Source organism: Salvelinus alpinus, chromosome 3 (genome assembly GCF_045679555.1).
Source record: "Salvelinus alpinus chromosome 3, SLU_Salpinus.1, whole genome shotgun sequence".
Lineage (NCBI taxonomy): Eukaryota > Metazoa > Chordata > Actinopteri > Salmoniformes > Salmonidae > Salvelinus > Salvelinus alpinus.
Window position 1 is genome coordinate 53,619,401 of NC_092088.1, and position 9,387 is coordinate 53,628,787.

General features: G+C 40.1%; 1 pseudogene; it reads right to left on the bottom strand.

The window, feature by feature from the left end:
• LOC139569824 (serine-rich coiled-coil domain-containing protein 2-like) overlaps positions 1–1,665 on the bottom strand; it is a 97,665-nt pseudogene extending 96,000 nt beyond the window's left edge.
• Between the last annotated feature and the right edge of the window lie 7,722 nt (positions 1,666–9,387).

Here is a 9,387-nt window from a genome sequence, read left to right on the forward strand (position 1 = left end):
CTTTTGCTACTATCATCTAAAATGAGCTAACTTGCTTTGGAATTCCATTCCAAGCACATAGGAGTTATTATGTAAGATAGATCAAATTTGTTAGTTTCCCGACAATACTTTCATTGTAACAGTAATACATCATAATCTTGACCTTCAACAGATGCACAGCAGTGGTGGAAAGATACCTTAATAGAAAATGAGTCAAGTAAAAGTGAAAGTCACCCAGTAAAATACAACTTGAGTAAAAGTCTAAAAGGATTTGGTTTTAAATATACTTAAGTATCAAAAGTAAATGCAATTGCTCAAATGTACTTAAGTATCAAAAGTAAAAGTATAAACAAGTTCTAATTATATGAAGCAAAGCAGATGGCAATATGCTCTTTTTTATTTTGTATTGAGAGATAGCCTGTGGCACACCAACACTCAGACATAATTTACAAGCAAAGCATTTGTGTTTAGTGAGTCCGCCAGATCAGAGGCAGTAGAAATGACCAGGGAAATTCTCTTGATGTGTGTGAATAGGACCATTTTTCTGTCAAAATGTAACAAGTACTTTTGGGTGTCAGGGAAATATGGAGTAAATAGTACATTATTTTCTTTAGGAACATAGTGAAGTAAAAGTTGGCAAAAATATAAATAGTAAACTAAAGTACAGATCCCCCAAAAAACGACTTAGTAGTATTTTAAAGTATTTTTACTTAAGTTGTGGGCACAAAGACGTATGAATAATGCCACCAGGGGAAAGACAGCCTTGTCCCTGCCTGTACTGTTGCCTTTTTGGACCCCTGTGTATGACTTTCTGCCTGACCCTGGACCCAGCTATCTGCCTCCTCCTGTGGTCCTTTACAATAAACACCTGCTGCGCCCTGCGCTTGAAATCAGCTCTCTGTCTCCCATCGTGTTCATTACAATCATAAGTAGACATAATTGCAAATGATTAAATCCTTCTAATAGAAGTAAAAAAAACAATTTAGTTACGAACTTTATTGAACTTTAATTAAATGAGTTGACTCTTCACATGGGATGATTTCACGGAACAACAACAGAAAGGGAATATTGAATGATCCCCAATGATCCCTATTGAATGATCCATCGCATCTCCCAAAAAATGTTTTCAACATACATCTGTAAAATGATAGACTAGAAACGAAAGCTTTGGTTGTCTTCCTCTCAGGCTTCCACGTCTTGTCCCTGGACCTACTCAATGTCCACCTCTTGAACATCAGACTCTGAGGCCTCATCTTCACTGTCACTTTCCAACATTGTTGAGGATGGCTTGTTGTCATGCTCAAAAAGTCTCATTTGCCCGGATGGCCACCAATTTTTCAACCCTTGTATTGGTCAGCCTGTTGCGTGCTTTGGTGTGTGTGTTCCCAAAAAGGACCAGTTGCGCTCTGAGGCAGCTGATGTTGGTGGGATTTGGAGGATGATGGAGGCAACAGGGGAAAGAGCCTCAGATCCACAAAGTCCCTTCCACCAGGTGGCTTATAAGATATGTTGGCCATATTGCATCTCCATCCCAAAGCCCTTGCTTGAAGTGTACTTCGCTAGACTGCCAAGAACCTTGCCCTTATCCAGGCCAAGGTGGCGAGCAACAGCAGTGATGACACCATAGTCCTTGTTGATCTCTGCACCAGACAGGATGCTCTTGCCAGCATACTTGGGGTCCAACATGACCCCTACGGGTGTATGGGCTTCAGGCAGAAGTCTTCGCGCCTTTTTGATGTATTTCAAAACAGCAGTTTACTCTGCTTGGAGCAACAGTGAAGTAGGCAGGGCAGTACGGATTTATTCTCTTACATCTGCAAGCAGAGTCTGAACATCAGACAGGATGGCATTGTCTCCCTCAATCCGTGCAATGGCTACTGCTACAGGTTTCAGGAGTTTCAGGCTGCTTACCACTCTCTCTCAAAATACATCATCCAGGAGGATCCTCTTGATGGGGCTGTCCATGTCAGCAGACTGCGATATTGCCATTTTCTGGAGAGACTCCTTCCCCTTCAGGAGACTGTCAAACATGATGACAACACACCCCCGCCCCCCAATGGGTGTTGCTGGGCAACTTCAATGTGGTGCTCTTATTCTTTGCTGATATAACTTGATGACCCTTCACATACCTAACCATTTCCTTGGCTCTCTCGTAGAGTGAATGTGTCCATTGTTTTCAGTGTCATGATGTCGTTGAGGAGCAGATTCAATGCATGAGCAGCACAGCCAATGGGTGTGATGTGAGGGTAGGACTCCTCCACTATAGACCAAGCTGCCTTCATGTTCTCAGCATTGTCTGTCACCAGTGCAAATACCTTCTGTGGTCCAAGGTCATTGATGACTGCCTTCAGCTCATCTGCAATGCAGAGACCGGATGTGTCTGTTGTCCCTGGTGTCTGTGCTCTTGTAGAATACTGGTTGAGTGGTGGAGATGATGTAGGTAATTATTCCTTGCCCACGGAAATTCAACCACCCATCAGAGATGATTGCAATACAGTCTGCTTTCTCTATGATTTGCTTGACCTTCACTTGAATTCTGTATCCAGCAAATGAGTAGATAAAGCATGTCTGGTTGGAGGGGTGTATGCTGGGCAAAGAACATTCAAAAATCTCTTCCAATACACATTGCCTGTGAGCATCAGATGTGAACCAGTTGCATACACAGCTCGAGCAAGACATTCATCAGCATTTTCACCTCGAATAGTAGAGGGACTTTTGTCAGAGATTGCTTGTTGTGAGCGCTGAGAGAACTTTATGCACTTGGCCAGATGATTCTGCAATTTGTTGCATTCTTCACATATGATTTGGCACAGTATTTGCAAATATACACAGCTTTTCCTTCTACATTAGCTGCAGTGAAATGTCTCCACACATCAGATAGTGCCCGTGGCATTTTTCTGTAAAGATTAGAAAAAAATTAGTAAAAAAACAACAAATACAATTCCAAGTGCAGATTAATAGTTAAGCAGTTAGATTAAACAACTCCTTTGTAAGATAAATGTTTTAACTTCTCTAGGGTATGTCAACAGCCAGTGAAACTGCAGGGCACCAAATTCAAAACAACAGAAATCCCATAATTTTAATTCCTCAAACATACAAGTATTTCACACCATTTTAAAGATACACTTGTTCTAAGTCCAGGCAAAGTGTCCGATTTCAAAAAGGTTTTAGGACGAAAGCACACCAAACGATTATGTTAGGTATGAGCCAAGTCACAGAAAAAGACAGCCATTTTTCCAGCCAAAGGAAAAAGCAGTAACAAAAAGCAGAAATAGAGATAGAATTAATCACTAACCTTTGATGATCTTCATCAGATGACACTCATAGGACTTCATGTTACACAATACATGTATGTTTTGTTCGGTAAAGTTCATATTTATATCCAAAAATCTGAGTTTAGGTGGGACGCTACTGTCTCACTTGGCAAAAAGCCTGAGAAAATGCAGAGCGCCAAATTAAAATTAATTACTATGAAAATTACTATAAAATCAAACTTTCATTAAATCACACATGAAAGATACCAAATTAAAGCTACACTGGTTGAGAATCCAGCCAATATGTCAGAATTCAAATAGGCTTTTCAGCGAAAGCATACGATGCTATTATCTGAGGATAGCACCATTGTAAACAAAGAGAGATAAGCATATTTCAACCCTGCAGGCGCGACACAAAACGCAGAAATAAAAATATAATTCATGCCTTACCTTTGATGAGCTTCTGTTGTTGGCACTCCAATATGTCCCATAAACATCACAAATGGTCCTTTTGTTCGATTAATTCCGTCGATATATATCCAAAATGTCAATTTATTTGGCGCGTTTGATCCAGAAAAACACCGCTTCCAAATTGCTCAAACGTGACTACAAATATCTCAAAGGTTACCTGTAAACTGGGCCATATCTCAAAGGTTACCTGTAAACTGGGCCAATAACCAAAAGGTTGCTGGATCGAATCCTGAGTTGACAAGGTACAAATCTGTCGTTCTGCCACTGAACAAGGGAGTTAACCCACTGTTCCTATGCTGTCATTGTAAATAAGAATTTGTTCTTAACTGACTTGCCTAGTTAAATGAAGATAAAGTTTAAACAGAAATTACTTGTTTACATACAGTTGATGTCAGAAGTTTACATAAACTTAGGTTGGAGTCATTAAAACTTGTTTTTAAACCACTCCACACGTCTTGTTAACCAACTATAGTTTTGGCAAGTTGTTTAGGACATCTACTTTGTGCATGACAAAAGTAATTTTTCAAACAATTGTTTACAGACAGATTATTTCACTTATAATTAACTATATCACAATTCCAGTGGGTCAGAGGTTTACATAGACTAAGTTGACTGTGCCTTTAAACAGCTTGGAAATTTCCAGAAAATAATGTCATGGCTTTAGAAGCTTCTGTTAGGCTAATTGACATAATTTGAGTCAAGTGGAGGTATACCTGTGGATGTATTTCAAGGCCTACCTTCAAACTCAGTGCCTCTTTGCTTAAAGAAATCAGCCAAGACCTCAGAAGAAAAATGTAGACCTCCACAAGTCTGGTTCATCCTTGGGAGCAATTTCCAAACGCCTGAAGGTACCACGTTCATCTGTACAAACAATAGTACGCAAGTATAAACACCATGGGACCACGTAGCCATCATACCGCTCAGGAAGGAGACACGTTCTGTCTTCTAGAGATGAACGTACTTTGGTGAAAAAAGTGCAAATCAATCCCAGAACAACAGCAAAGGATCTTGTGAAGATGCTGGAGGAAACAGGTACAAAAGTATCTTTATCTACATTAAAACGAGTCATATATCGACATAACCTGAAAGGCTGCTCAGCAAGGACGAAGTCACTGCTCCATAACCACCATAAAAAAGCCAGACTTCGGTTTGCAATTGCACATGGGGACAAAGATCGTACTTTTTGGCAAAATGTCCTCTGTTCTGATGAAACAAAAATAGAACTGTTAGGCCATAATTACCATTATTATGTTTGGAGGACAAAGGGGGAGGCTTGCAAGCCGAAGAACACCATCCCAAACGTGAAGCATGGGGGTGGCAGCATCATGTTGTGGGGTGCTTTGTGCAGGAGGGACTGGTGCACTTCACAAAATAGATGGCATCATGAAGGAATATTATGTGGATATATTGAAGCAACATCTCAAGAAATCCGTCAGGAAGTTAAGGCTTGGTAGCAAATGGGTCTTCCAAATGGGCAATGACCCCAAACATACAGAGAGGGAGGGGAGAAACTCCCCAAATACAGGTGTGCCAAGCTTGTAGCGTCATAGCCAAGAAGACTCGAGACAGTAATCGCTGCCAAAGGTGCTTCAACAAAGTACTGAGTAAAGGGTCTGAATTCTTATGTAAATATGATATTTCAGTTTTTTTTTTATATACATTTGCAAAAATTTCAACAACAAAAAAACATTTTTGCTTTGTCATTATGGGGTATAATGAGGTCAGTCAATCCGGAATGTCTTAAAGTCATGATGGACTGTCGTTTCTCTTTGCTTATTTGAGCTGCTCTTTCCATAATATGAATTTGGTCTTTATCAAATAGGGCTATCTTCTGTATACCACCCCTACCTTGTCACAACACAACTGATTGGCTCAAACGCATTAAGAAGGAAAGATATTCCACAATTGGTTAAAGTAGCCACACCTGTTAATTGAAATACATTCCAGGTGACTATCTCATGAAGCTGGTTGAGAGAATGCCAAGAGTGTGCAAAGGTGTCATCAAGGCAAAGGGTGGCTACTATGAAGAATATTAAATATAAAATATATTTTGATTCACACTTTTTTGGTTACTACATGATTCAATGTGTGTTACTTCATAGTTTAATGTCTTCACTATTAATCTACAATGTAGAAAATAGTAAAAAATAAAGAAAAACCTTTGAATTGGTGTGTCCAAACTTTTGACTAATGCTGTACATCCGTCATGTTTTAGACCAGTTCATAGCACTATCTCTTCTGCATCCGTAGTTATAAATTATATTTAACTGTATGGATAAAAGGCAACATTGTGCTGCCCTCTTCACTGACCTGTCAAATGCTTTCAATACTGTTGATCACTCACTGCTAATTCTGAGGCTTTTCTCAATTGGCCTAGACCAGGCTGCATGTAACTGGTTTAAAAATGACTTGACAGATAGAACTCAATGTTTATCTACTGATGGTGTTAAATCAGGTTTCCTGGATATTACAAAAGGTGTCTCACAGGGGTCAATTCTGGGTTCTGTACTTTTTACAGTTTACATTAACAATATGTACTTGTCTGTAATTTTTTTTTATCTGCACTTGCATGCCGATGATACTGTTGTGTATGCTCTTGCCCCCAATGTTGACCAGGCTCTATTTGAACTAGTCTGCCTTCATTGTATTACATTAAAAACTTTATTGACCTGATATTATTACTAAATGTTCTATATAGTGCATAAAAATAAGTATGATGATTTAAGCATATATACAGTGGGGAGAACAAGTATTTGATACACTGCCGATTTTGCAGGTTTTCCTACTTACAAAGCATGTAGAGGTCTGTCATTTTTATCATAGGTACACTTCAACTGTGAGAGACGGAATCTAAAACAAAAATCCAGAAAATCACATTGTATGATTTTTAAGTAATTAATTTGCATTTTATTGCATGACATAAGTATTTGATCACCTACCAACCAGTAAGAATTCCGGCTCTCACAGACCTGTTAGTTTTTCTTTAAGAAGCCCTCCTGTTCTCCACTCATTACCTGTATTAACTGCACCTGTTTGAACTCGTTACCTGTATAAAAGACACCTGTCCACACACTCAATCAAACAGACTCCAACCTCTCCACAATGGCCAAGACCAGAGAGCTGTGTAAGGACATCAGGGATAAATTGTAGACCTGTACAAGGCTGGGATGGGCTACAGGACAATAGGCAAGCAGCTTGGTGAGAAGGCAACAACTGTTGGCACAATTATTAGAAAATGGAAGAAGTTCAAGATGACGGTCAATCACCCTCGGTCTGGGGCTCCATGCAAGATCTCACCTCGTGGGGCATCAATGATCATGAGGAATGTGAGGGATCAGCCCAGAACTACACGGCAGGACCTGGTCAATGACCTGAAGAGAGCTGGGACCACAGTCTCAAAGAAAACCATTAGTAACACACTACGCCGTCATGGATTAAAATCCTGCAGCGCACGCAAGGTCCCCCTGCTCAAGCCAGCGCATGTCCAGGCCCATCTGAAGTTTGCCAATGACCATCTGGATGATCCAGAGGAGGAATGGGAGAAGGTCATGTGGTCTGATGAGACAAAAATAGAGCTTTTTGGTCTAAACTCCACTCGCCGTGTTTGGAGGAAGAAGAAGGATGAGTACAACCCCAAGAACACCATCCCAACCGTGAAGCATGGAGGTGGAAACATCATTCTTTGGGGATGCTTTTCTGCAAAGGGGACAGGACGACTGCACCGTATTGAGGAGAGGATGGATGGGGCCATGTATCGCGAGATCTTGACCAACAACCTCCTTCCCTCAGTAAGAGCATTGAAGATGGGTCGTGTCTGGGTCTTCCAGCATGACAACGACCCGAAACACACAGCCAGGGCAACTAAGGAGTGGCTCCGTAAGAAGCATCTCAAGGTCCTGGAGTGGCCTAGCCAGTCTCCAGACCTGAACCCAATAGAAAATGTTTGGAGGGAGCCGAAAGTCCGTATTGCCCAGCGACAGCCCCGAAACCTGAAGGATCTGGAGAAGGTCTGTATGGAGGAGTGGGCCAAAATCCCTGCTGCAGTGTGTGCAAACCTGGTCAAGAACTACAGGAAACGTATGATCTCTGTAATTGCAAACTAAGGTTTCTGTACCGAATATTAAGTTCTGCTTTTCTGATGTATCAAATACTTATGTCATGCAATAAAATGCCAATTAATTACTTAAAAATCATACAATGTGATTTTCTGGATTTTTGTTTTAGATTCCTTCTCTCACAGTTGAAGTGTACCTATGATAAAAATTACAGACCTCTACATGCTTTGTAAGTAGGAAAACCTGCAAAATCGTCAGTGTATCAAATACTTGTTCTCCCCACTGTACTTGGGATGGTCTTTATATTGATTGTGTCCGTGCTTTCAAATATCTGGGCATCTGGATAGATGAAATGCGGTCTTTTAAAAAGCATATAGATGAGTTAGTTAAGAAGCTGAGAATAAAAATGGGCTTCTTCGATAGAAATAGGTTCCGCCTCTCTCTAAAAAGTAAAAAGCAGATTATTCAGTCGACGTTCCTGTCGGTCCTAGATTATGGCAACATCATCTATATGAACTCAGCTGCCACTTCATGAAAGCAGTTAGATGCACTTTATTATGGGCAACAATTTTTGTACTCATCACTGCATTCTCTAACTTCTTTGATGTCACGAAGGTTGATACATTGCTATTTTCAATTATAAATCCCTTTTACAAAAAGTCCCACTGTACCTAACATCATTACTAACCTTTACACATATGAGTTAACACACCCAGTCTCAGGGGTGGTTAACTCTGGAAATTCCTTTGGTCTCTACAGAGTTAAGTGAATCAGTTCTTCCACGTTATCTGTGGAACAATTTTCTAAATGTTCTTAAATTTGATGTTCTGGTGCCTCTAGGGAAATTCAGAAAGCTGATTGAGGACGTTATTACTGATTAATTATAATTTTTTTGCTTGTGTATTTATATTTTGATGCGTGTATTTATGTCAACAATTTTACTGAGTTACAGTTCATATAAGGTGTTCTGTTTTAGTTGTAATACTTACCTATATTACTTACCATGAATTTGGCTCCCCTAGTGTTGATCTGGAGTTGATCTGTTTCATTTGTCTGCTTACAATCTTCATCCATCCTTTACGTTGTATGCCTTAGAAAGCATTGTCAGTGAGTATTTTCATTCCTTTTGCATATATCTTTCCTTTCAGAGCATTATTTGTAGAATTTGGATGTGCATTTTAACTTTGTGGAATAGATGGACTGCACTAGCTTAATTGCTACAGTATATTAGACTAGCTTTTGCTTGTTGTCAGTGTGAGCAAAATATCAGGTTACGTTTATGTCTAGTTTGTATTTTAGGACAGATTACATTGTCTTATGCAAACATTATTGTCTTAGTGTTTCAGTTTCACGCTGTTTCAACTCAATAAATCTTGTGATTTATGGCGGTCATGCTTTGAGGATTATTGATGGGAAGGCATTTATCTTGCTGTCAAAATATGCACAGTAACGCATACGGAGGACAGTACAGTGAAATGACAGCTCTCTAGCGGACAGGACCACAAGTTGGATCAAGCAACAGACACTACTAACCCGTCACAACGCCAAGAGAGGCCTACGACAATTACGGCAGTGTACAGACAACCTCCAACACACTATGGCCGAGGAGCAGGCTTCCACCTTCAAGA